The sequence below is a fragment of the Medicago truncatula genome, chromosome 2, assembly GCF_003473485.1.
Source record: "Medicago truncatula cultivar Jemalong A17 chromosome 2, MtrunA17r5.0-ANR, whole genome shotgun sequence".
In the NCBI taxonomy this organism is placed as follows: Eukaryota; Viridiplantae; Streptophyta; class Magnoliopsida; order Fabales; family Fabaceae; genus Medicago; species Medicago truncatula.
In genome coordinates this window covers 22,009,613-22,020,800 of record NC_053043.1, presented here as the reverse complement: position 1 = coordinate 22,020,800, position 11,188 = coordinate 22,009,613, and the positions used below count along the sequence as shown (strand labels likewise).

General features: G+C 33.7%; 1 long non-coding RNA gene and 1 other non-coding gene across 2 annotated transcripts; both read right to left on the bottom strand.

Annotated features, from left to right (window-relative positions):
- Positions 1–247: 247 nt before the first annotated feature.
- LOC11412702 (uncharacterized) lies at positions 248–775 on the bottom strand. The gene is made up of 2 exons (XR_003009008.2): positions 625–775; positions 248–523 (listed from the first exon to the last, which is right to left on the bottom strand). It is a non-coding gene; the product is annotated as an uncharacterized lncRNA (long non-coding RNA).
- A 6,836-nt stretch (positions 776–7,611) lies between these two features.
- LOC112419623 (small nucleolar RNA Z247) lies at positions 7,612–7,745 on the bottom strand. Its single transcript, XR_003009748.1, has one exon. It is a non-coding gene; the product is annotated as a small nucleolar RNA Z247 (small nucleolar RNA).
- Positions 7,746–11,188: the final 3,443 nt, after the last annotated feature.

The window sequence follows — 11,188 nt, the reverse complement described above, 5'->3', positions numbered from 1 at the left end:
GTCATTAATTGTGATTTATTATAAAAGCACTCATGGAATAAATGTTTGTGAGTAAAGAATTAGCAGCTCAATGAAAAATATATTTTCTACTACATATGTCTTTTAATTTCAATTGTATCAGTTAAACTTTATATCATATTTTTATAATTAATAAAATATATTATTCATTATATAATTTACTAATAACTAACATAATAACAATTATTTATAACAATCTTGTGCGATGGCACGCGTATTTATCTAGTTATAGTAGAAATCATAGAATATTAACATTTAATTGATTTAGATCCTCAGAGATGATAATAATTTTTTTAATAAGGGTATAAAAAGTATATGAAATCGTTTAAAACTATAATGTGAAGATATAATGTGACTGTAAAATAATTTACATAAGTTGCTGCTACTCATTGAATTCATGGCTGAATTCTCTAACAGTCACACCAACCATTCACACACTTTGGTTGAAAACCAGCATAACACATATCATATGGGCAATCAGAATCCTCAAAACAACTCAATTTCACTGTAATGAACAAAGTAAATAAACTATGTTGTTAAAATGGGACACAATATTGTCAACAATTAGTAAAGAAGAAAATTTGAAGAGAATAAAAAACGGCTTACCTTTAAAGTACGTTGAAATAAGAAATATAGAAAGAAAGTAAATCATAACCTTAACAAATTTGATAATATTAGTCATATTTCCTCCACTTTGCATGTATCAAAGATTTTATCTATTTATAATTGATAATGCTTATGCTTTTGTTACATTAATTAAATAGTTTTTAGCATTTACGAAGTTGTAAAAAACCCTTCCTAAACTTAGAATACTTATTAAATGCCTCTTAAATAAATTAATGTATTGCATTTGTCCATTCGTCACACTTAGTAAGGAGGTAATGTGAAAAATTTATGAATTGTGTCTTATAATTTTTTGCAATATTTTCAAAAAAATGGAAAATTTTATGGTGAAGTCATAAGAATGACTTTTCTGGTAAAGTTAATCCTATGACCAATCATTTAGCTTTTGTGTATTTAATCAATGCAACGTCAGATTATATGGTGTACTACATATTTGTTCTTAAGGTGTGTCGTTATATCTTTCATCTTTTTTTCCATATCGATTTTGTTCATCCCTTTCTCTCCGAAATTCATCTGCTCCAACACCAACCATACTGTCTTGCTTAATCAAAATTCATCTTCTCCAAAACTCACATTCTTGAACCCTAAAATTGTTTCTCTCCAAATTCTTCTTCTCCAAAATTCACATTCTCGAACCCTAAAACCGTCTTGCTTAATCGAATCGATCTTCACATCCATTTAGTAACCATTTGCTCGTTTTTGACATTCTCGAACCCTTTAATCATCTGCTCCATCTTCGTAGCTAATTCGGAACGGAATTACTCACACCACATAGGGTAAGATCGATTTGAATATCTTTTTATTGTATCGGGTTAAAATGATATGAATGTGATTGAAGTTTTATGAAAAACAAAATAACTTTTTTAAAAAAGTCAGTTTTATGATTGCCCTGTAGAAGTACCCTTCCAAAATTGTATATCCTTTCATAATAGAAAATGGAAAACCAGAAAAGACAATGAAAATTTAATCAATAATAATTCTTTAAGAGAGAATGAAATTTTCGGGATTTCTAACGATGCATGTTTTGATTAATCAAAAGGCATGGATTTCAATCCAAATTACTAAATTGCTAAACCCATGATGAGAAGTTACTCCAAAAGTTGTTCCAATGGGTAGTTATCCTATATTATCAAATAAGCATTTTATTTTTATACTTTCTGGTTAGATAAAATATTTATTTTTAAGTGATATATATTGTTCCAGATCGGCATAAAGCCCAACGAAGCTACGGTTATTACTCAAAGAGAGGTGCCGTGAGGTTGCACGTGAAAGCCATGTGCGGATTATACCGCCCATGAACGCATCAAGATCAAATCCTAGCCATCATTCTCACCGTAAAACCTGCATGACTAAGGGTTTTATGATTATCGACCTCTTCGGCTATATAAGCATGACTATGTGTTACGCTCAATGTACTTTCTCATTAACCCATTTTTCGCACACAATACACCTTTTTCACCCACTGACTTGAGTGTTGGAGTGCGAATGTGCTTGCATGCACCATTCTCCTCAGTGACGGAAACTGCTTTCCTCCACACCGGAGCACCGTGAATGTGCTTTTTCACCTTCAGTGCAGACTTGACAATTATACTCCATTTCTCACGGAGTATAAGAATAAAAATTATAGGCAAATAATCAGTCAAAGAGTAAATTCTAGTCATTTTATCAACATAACAAAGCAAAAGTTATTAACATTACAAAATAAATCTGATGTGAGAGGAGTTAATAATGAATATAAACTCGCTAGTGTACTGTCCTATATGCTAAAAATCCAAATAACTTATATAGATGATGACTCAAGAGAATAATTGTGATAAAAATTTCAACATATCATGTAATGCAGCTGATCTAAGATTCAAACCGTCTCGTTAAAATGAAATAGAGCTATCTATTGATGTAAGTTATTAATAATGAATAAATCCAAATAACTTATTCATCTAAGTACAAAAACGTCACTCAGAAATAATTCACATGAAATCCAAAGACTAAGAGATGAGAAGAAGGTTCTCCAAAATTAATTTTAATCTTAATTTAGTGGACTCAGAGCCTAAATGTTAATATGTCTTACTCCCCCTTTTGTCACCAAGAAAAAGACTAAAATTAAAGAAAAGAGTAAAAAAAGATGGATTAAAAACATTAATATTTCTAGCATATCAGAGAAAAAATAACATCAGATGCAAAACTAAAATCAATACACAACATATCATTAAGTATTAGAAGCAGTAAAAAAAGAAACACAGATAATAAAAACTAAACTGCAACTAAGTCTGATGTTGTTTCTTCATCATTTCAAGAAGAGTAGCAATGCCATTCTTAATCTTTGATTGCTCAGCCATGGTTTCCTCATGCTGTTTCTGCACTCTACTTTGAAATTCCTCTTGCTTCCTGATGCTTTCCAGATGTTGTTCTTGCATTTTCTTCTCAAATGCTTCTTGCTTAAGTTTTAAATCCAGCAGATGAGCTTCCATAGCTTCAGTCTTCAGCTTCTGAGCATCTAGATCAGCTTGTAGCTTGTCTTGATAAGCAACTACCTCAGGGTCTTGACTCTTGAGAATTATAGGCTATGGCTTCTTGAAGAAGTTAGCTAGCCAAACCTTGAAGTCCAGACTTCACTACTTCTGGGACTTCAGGAATTGCAGCTTCTTGTGTAGGCTCAAGCTCCTTGATCAACTCTGAATACTCAATCTGCCTTGAGATGTGAGTTCTAAGCTCAACTTCATCCATGCTTTTGTAGACTTCAGAAAACTAGTCTTGTAGAGCTTATTGTTGAGAGGTAACATCCATTTCTTGAAGATTATCCAGAGTAGCATCAACCAACTAACTTCCTGAGCTTATCCCATTTAATAATATAGTGGATAGAAGGCATATCTTTGTTTCTATCTTCAACAAACTCCATCAGACTTTCAAAGATCTCAATGCACACATTGCTAAGGATAATGTTGGTAACTATGGTAAGAGGTGGGTTAATGAAAGGTTGAGTTTGGGTCTGGGTTTCTGTGATGACAGTATCTTGAATTTCCATTGCTTCAGCGTTATCAACAGGGTTGAAGGTTGATGGTTAGGATACTCATAAGTGATTTTGATTTCAGGATTAGTGAAATTCACAAAGTTTTGGTAAGATGAAGTTGGATTCACATCTTCTAATGCTTCAGTCATGAGAACATCAGAATCAGTGAGTAATCAACACACTTTTGACGTAAAAAAACAAGTATTGTTGCTTTTAATCCGTTTATTTTTTGTGCTATTTTTGGATATTTTGCTGGCAGTTTTCGTAGAGCACTGATATCGGATCATCGAAGATAGAAAGTTTGTATTGTATTTCTTATTTTACAAATGTTGAGTAAGACATACAATATATACAACAGAATATGATGAGCTATAAGGAAACATAATTGCTAATTATGTATAAGATGTGCTGACTTGATATGCAGATAATTGTTATTTATAACTTGATGTGTTGACTTGATATGATCCAATAATTAAGGGATTGTGTCTCTAACACCCCCCTTCAAACTGGTGGTGAGTGAATCACACCAAGTTTGTCTCTTAGTTGACTGAAACGTGTGTGACTTAATGGCTTGGTGAGACAATCTGCAATTTGATCCGTTGTAGGAACATAAGCCACAACAACCTCATTTTGTAGTACTTGGTCTCTGATGTAATGAACATCAATTTCAATATGCTTAGAACGAGCATGCAATACTGGATTAGAAGCTAGTGCCTTGGCACTCAAGTTATCACACCATAGTATGGGCTTCCTTGGCAATGGGAGTTTCAGTTCAAAAAGTAGTGAACGAATCCATGCTATCTCAGCAGCTAGGTCAGCTAGTGCTCTGTACTCTGACTCTGTGCTTGATCTTGATACTACTTTTTGTTTTCTTGAGGACCAAGAGATGAGTGTTTCACCAAGGAACACACATTGACCAGCCATGGATTTTCTGTCATCAATACTAGTGGCCCAGTCTGCATCAGAAAAACCTATTATATCCAAGTCAGTGGATGGCTTGATGTGCATGCAATAATTGATGGTGCCTTGGAGATATCTCAAGATTCTTTTTATACCTTGCCAATGGTCAGTGGTAGGTGAACTCATGTATTGACTGAGTTTATTAACAGAAAAGGCTATGTCAGGTCTTGTGTGAGTTAAATATTGCAGCCCTCCTATGGCTTGTCTGAACACAGTTGGATCTTTCAATTTCTCCCCCTCAACTGTGAAATGTCTTCTTGTTATCATCGGTGTTGGACATGGTGAGGCATTTTCCATCTTGAATTTCTTCAGCAAGTCACCGATGTATTTGGATTGTTTAAGGTACATTCCACTTGCATCTCTTTGTACTTCTATGCCCAGAAAGTAGTGTAAACGACCCAAATCTTTGAGAGAGAAGACATCATTAAGTTGTTTGATGAAAGCTTGAAGGAAATTGTTGCTGCTGCCTGTGACTATTATGTCATCCACATATATAAGGAGAAATGTGATATGATCTTTACCTTTTAAAAGAAAAAGAAAAGGGTCACTTTTTGTATTTTGAAAGCCCCAATTTAACAATGCAGTTTTGAGACTATCAAACCAAGCTCTCGGTGCCTGCTTCAGCCCATAAATTGCTTTAGATAGTTTGCATATGTGATTAGGCTTGGTAGGATCAACAAATCCTTCTGGCTGATGCATGAATACGGTTTCTTTGAGGTATCCATTTAGGAACGCATTGTTGATGTCTAGTTGCCTAACTTCCCAATTGAGGTGTACTGCAATGGAAAGGATGACTCTGACTGTGCTAGCTTTGACTACAGGACTAAATGTTTCTTCATAGTCGATTCCAGCTGTTTGTTGAAACCCCTTTGCAACTAGTCTGGCTTTCCTCCTTTCTATGGAACCATCTGACTTGTATTTGGTCTTGAAGACCCATTTTGAGTCAACTATGTTTTCTTGATCTTGGTAAGGGACTAGTATCCACGTCTTGTTGGACATGAGAGCTTGAAACTCCTTTTGCATTGCTTCTTTCCATAAGGTTCTTGTGAGAGCTTCCTTGACATTTGCAGGTTCCACTGTGTCTTTGTAAGTCTCAGTGATTCCAATGTAAGGTAGCTTCGGCTTGTGAATGCCTGACTTACTCCTTGTGTGTATTGCATTACTTGTATTTGTGTCCATGCTTGATTCACCCGCATTTTGCTGCTGAACTATGTCTGGTGTCTCTTCAGGAGTGGTGTCACCTTCTGATGAACCATTGTCAGTTTGTTCTATGTCACTAGTAACACCTTGAGAGTCTTCTTCGTTTGTCTCATCTTGATTTTCTTCTTCAATGATTGGTATGCTAGCATCATTGATAGAATTACCTGCACTGCACAAAGGAAAAGAAGTAGATGGATTGTTAATTGTTGTTTTCAAAGGACTTCTTGTATTGAGAAACCCCTCATGGAATGGAAAAAGGTCTTCATTAAAGATGACATGTCTTGATATGAAAGTCCTTCCATGAGAGTTGAGACATTTGTAACCTTTGTGGGAGTTGCTATATCCCAAGAACACACACCTGGTTGTGTGGAATTGTAGCTTGTGTTGGTTATACGGTTTGAGGCAAGGGTAACACGCACAACCAAATGGTTTTAGCAACTTATAGTCAGGTTCTTTATGAAATATGAGTGAATAGGGACTCTCATTTTGAGTAACTTGGGATGGCAATCTCTTAATGAGATATACTGCAGCAGAGAAGGCTTCCCACCAATAATGTAAGGGCATTTGAGCTTGTGCAAGTAAGGTTAAGCCAAATTCAGCTATATGTCTGTGTTTCCTCTCGGCTCTTCCATTTTGTTGAGAGGTATATGGGCATGATATTCTAAATTGTATACCAGCATCTATTGCAAGTTTCTGCACAGGTTTGTATTCACCACCACCATCACATTGAATTACTTTGATTCTTTTATTGAACTGGTTTTCAGTTAGGTTTTTAAATTGAGTAAAAGCCTGCACAGTTTCAGACTTTTGTTTCAAGGGATAAATCCAGGTAAACCTACTGAAATCATCAATAAAGTGCACATAGTATTTAAAACCAGAGGAAGACGTTATTGGTGCAGGACCCCATACATCAGTGTGGACCAACTCAAGTGGTTCCTGGGCATGAGAAGAAGAAGACTTAAAAGGTAAAAGGTGCATTTTGCCATATTGGCATGCCTCGCAAAAACTAAAATTATCACTAGGTGGTACTTTGACATTACAACTTTTCAAGACTTTGTCTAAGACCTTATTATTAGGATGACCAAGTCTCCTATGCCAGCTTTCCTTGACAGATACAAAAGCATATGGGTTTCCTTTGGTGCCTGAGAGCTGGTATAATCCATTTTTAAGTAGCCCTTTTAGTATTACCTTCCCTGTCAATTTTTCCTTCACAAAGCAACAATTTTTATCAAACTCAACAAATATGTTGTTGTCAGCAGCCAATTTTGAAACACTTAATAGATTTTTGGTAATGTTAGGTACATATAAGACATCATCTAAATTGAGTGACTTAAGTTTTGAAGAACTTGTGGCCACAATCTCTAATTTATCACCATTACCAACAACCAGAGAATTCTTACCATGGTGCTCAGTCAAGTCTTGGAACTTGTCAATTTGATGTGTTACATGATTGCTTGCACCACTATCAAAGTACCAGTCATAGTCTTCGACTGAGTTCTGAGAGGCTATGAAGGCATTGTGAGATCCTTGCTTGTCACTGTCTGCTGAATAATTGGATCTTGAGTAGTTTTTGTCAAACCTGTGAAAGCAATTTATTGCAGTGTGATTAGTCTTGCCACAGACTTGGCATGGTGCTTTGGATGACCTGCCTCTTCCTCTGCCTCCTCTCCAACCTCTGAAGTTGGAACCTCTCCAATTGTTGTTGGAATTGAACCTGTTGTCTCGGTGATCAAATTTGTTTGCAACATTTGTTATTGCATTCAAATTCAGATTGGTGAGGTTATTCAGTTGCTCAATTCTACTTTCAAAAGTTAGTAATTGAGCTTGTAAATCCACCCAGCTGAGTGTGGTATGATCGGACAATTTTACAACTATAGGATTATATTCAGAATCCAAACCATTCAGAGTTTAAACGATCAGATTAGAATTTGAAATCGGATTGCCGGCAAGTTTGAGTTTGTCAGCAAGGTTCTTCATTTTGATTAGATAGTCTTCCATTTTCATTTCCCCTTTTCTGATGCTGTGAAATTCAGACTTGAGATAAATGATTTGAGACCTTGTGTGTGCTCCAACCAGACTTTGAGCCTCATCCCAAAGCTGTTTGGAGGTCTCACAATGCAGCAGCTGAGTTGCCATTTCAGTAGCCATCGAGTTGAGCATCCACCCAAGGAGGCGTTGATCATTGGCTTGCCATTCTTCAAAGGCAGGGTTGTTGCTCTTGCTTGAGTCCGAAGAGGTAATGAATTCTTCAGGACACTTTTTCGTTCCCAACATATATCCATCGAGCTTGCATCCTCTGACCACTGGTAGAACTAGAGATTTCCATAGGGGATAATTGTTTCTGTCCAGCTTGACAGATACAGATGATGGTAGGTCATTTTTGTTGTTGTTGGCAGCGGAAGCCATGTTTTTATGATGGATCAAGAGCTTTTCAGCTTAAGAGCTCTGATGCCAAGATAGAAAGTTTGTATTGTATTTCTTATTTTACAAATGTTGAGTAAGACATACAATATATACAACAGAATATGATGAGCTATAAGGAAACATAATTGCTAATTATGTATAAGATGTGCTGACTTGATATGCAGATAATTGTTATTTATAACTTGATGTGTTGACTTGATATGATCCAATAATTAAGGGATTGTGTCTCTAACAATCGACACTTAAGTGCCAAGGTTTGGGAGCATCGGCAGTTAACTGCCGATGGAATTCGGTAGTTAACTCCCGATGCGATTGTTCCAGAATTGCATGCTACTACCACTTTTTCATTTTTTTTTTTTGGTGTTTTTTTATGTTTTTTTGTTTTAATTCATAATGCAATTGATGTTTATGCATTAGTTAGTTGTTAATTAATAGTTTTGTGTTGTTTATTTATAGTAATGGTTAAGAACGTGGATGATGATCCGGAAGAGACAAAATCAATTTTTGTCGAAAATTCTAGAGATGTCAAACCACCTAAGGTTGAAGCCAAACTTAATCTTGATGGAGCTTCTATCCATGTTAAAGCCAAACTTAATCTTGATGGAGTTTCTATAAATAAAATACCTATTACAATATCCATAAGTGTATTTTGGTCATTTACTGGTATTTTTCAGCCAAACACAATGTGTGAACACCAATTTAAAAAAATAATAATCTATCTATATATACATGTATTCTAACGTACATTTTGCTTATGTGTCACCTCACCAATTCCCCCCTCTCTAACTAATTTTCTAAGCATTCACCATGTGGCTTTCTTTTTCATTCATTTTTGCCTTCTATATTATGTAACTTCCATTGCCTTCTTTATTATGTAACTTCCAATTAATTTGTGTGATTCCTTCCACTACTCATTTTTTTATTTATAACCTACAAATTATTATGTAACTTCCAATTAATTTATTTAGCTCTTTCCACTACTCATTATTTTATATTTTTTTTGGTTACATACTCATTATTTTATATTGATAACCTACAAATTGAACAAATTTAGTGCATCATTTTATTTTCTATAAAAATCATTGCAAGAACATGCAAAAACTTGATTACTCATTTTTTCAAAGGGTGAAGAATATTTGGAGGAGAATGAAGGAGGTGGATTTTTGTCTATCCCATGAAATAACCATGGGATAACCATATTTCATTCAAACACATGCATAAGCCATAAGGTATATCGTATTTATATTACCAATTTCTTTTTTTTTTGGTAGTTTTTATTTTTCTCTTCCAACTTCATGTACATTTCTTTCTAATATTTTGTTATCTAATGGATATCCTTTCTTTGTAGGGTTTTCGAAAAAGGACAGTTTTTGAAAGGGTGCTTCTTATGTGAAAAGGTGGTTATCATCATACATTAAAATAGAAGTTTTTTCATTATGATTTTAGTTTAACTTTGTATCGGTGATCTTTTGACTTTTATGTTAACTATTTTTGCTGATTTTGTAATATGGTGGATGGTTATATTTATCAACTAATTTTTTGTAATATCTGAAATTATTCCAACGAAATTATATCTACTTTTTTAGATGTATTCTAACCTACACTTTGCTTACATGTCACCTCACCAATTCCCCCTTTCTAACTAATTTTCTATAAGCATTCAGCATGTGACTCTCTCTTTTCTTTTTCCTACTTTCCATCTATCTATTTATTACTAAATATATTTACATATGTTCATTCTTATAATTCTTAAATATGTAACTGATAATTGACTGAGCTTTGTAACTCCTTCCACTATCCATTAATTAAGGAAATATGATGATAATAATAATATTTAAAAGTATAGTTGAAAAGGTGTGGTTATTTGATTATATGATACGTATGGTACATTTTTTTAGACAAATGTGACTCCTTCCACCTACTCATAGTTTTAATTTATAACCTACAAATTGAAAAAAAATTATTATGTAACTTCCAATTAATTTGTGTAGCTTTTTCCACTACTCATTGTTTTATATTGATAACCTAAAAATTAAACAAATTTAATGCATGCTTTTATCTTCTATAAATATCATTGCAAGAACATGCAAAAATTTGATTCCTCATTTTTTTTCAAAGGGTGAAGAATATTTGGAGGAGATTGAACATGGTAGATTTTCTCAATCCGATGAAATAACCATATTTCATTCACAAATACATATGCATAATGTATATTTTAGCCTTTATATTGCACTGTTTGGATTTCATTATATATATTGTGCCTTGAACAAATTAAATCACATGTTTGGTCTTTGTTCTAGATTTTTTTTTTAGGGTGTTTGATAATTGACAAATATATTAATATACATGTTAACAATGAAATAAAGTGGATTTCTTCTTTTTAGTTTATAGAAAGGTAGATCATACGGCCAAGATATATGCTTATGGTTACATTCCAAAATTATTTATTCCTACTCTATCGACTTCTTGCCTATAAAAAAAATTGCATTCATAGTTCGTTAGACAAATTTTCTACGAAGCTCCTATGTATATATATTTGTAATTTATTTTGTCTCTTCCATTCCTTCAATTTTATTTTTTGGTAGTTTTCATTTTTCTCTTCCAACTTCATGTTCATTTTCTTCTAATATTTTGTTATCTAATGGATATCCTTTCTTTGTAGGGTTTTGGAGAAAGGAGAGTTTTTTTTTTTGAAATGGCACTTCTTATGTGAAAAGGTGGTTATCATTTTTATATTAAAATTTAAGTTTTTTCATTATTATTTTTGTTTAACGTTGTATCAGTGATCTTCTGACTTTTATGTTAACTATTTTTGCTGATTTTATAATATGGTGGATGGTTATATTTATCACCTAATATTTTGTAATATCTGGAATTACTCCAATGAATTACTCCATTCCTTTTATTTCTTTCCACGGTCTATGATATTATAACTGTATATTTCACTCTATACAT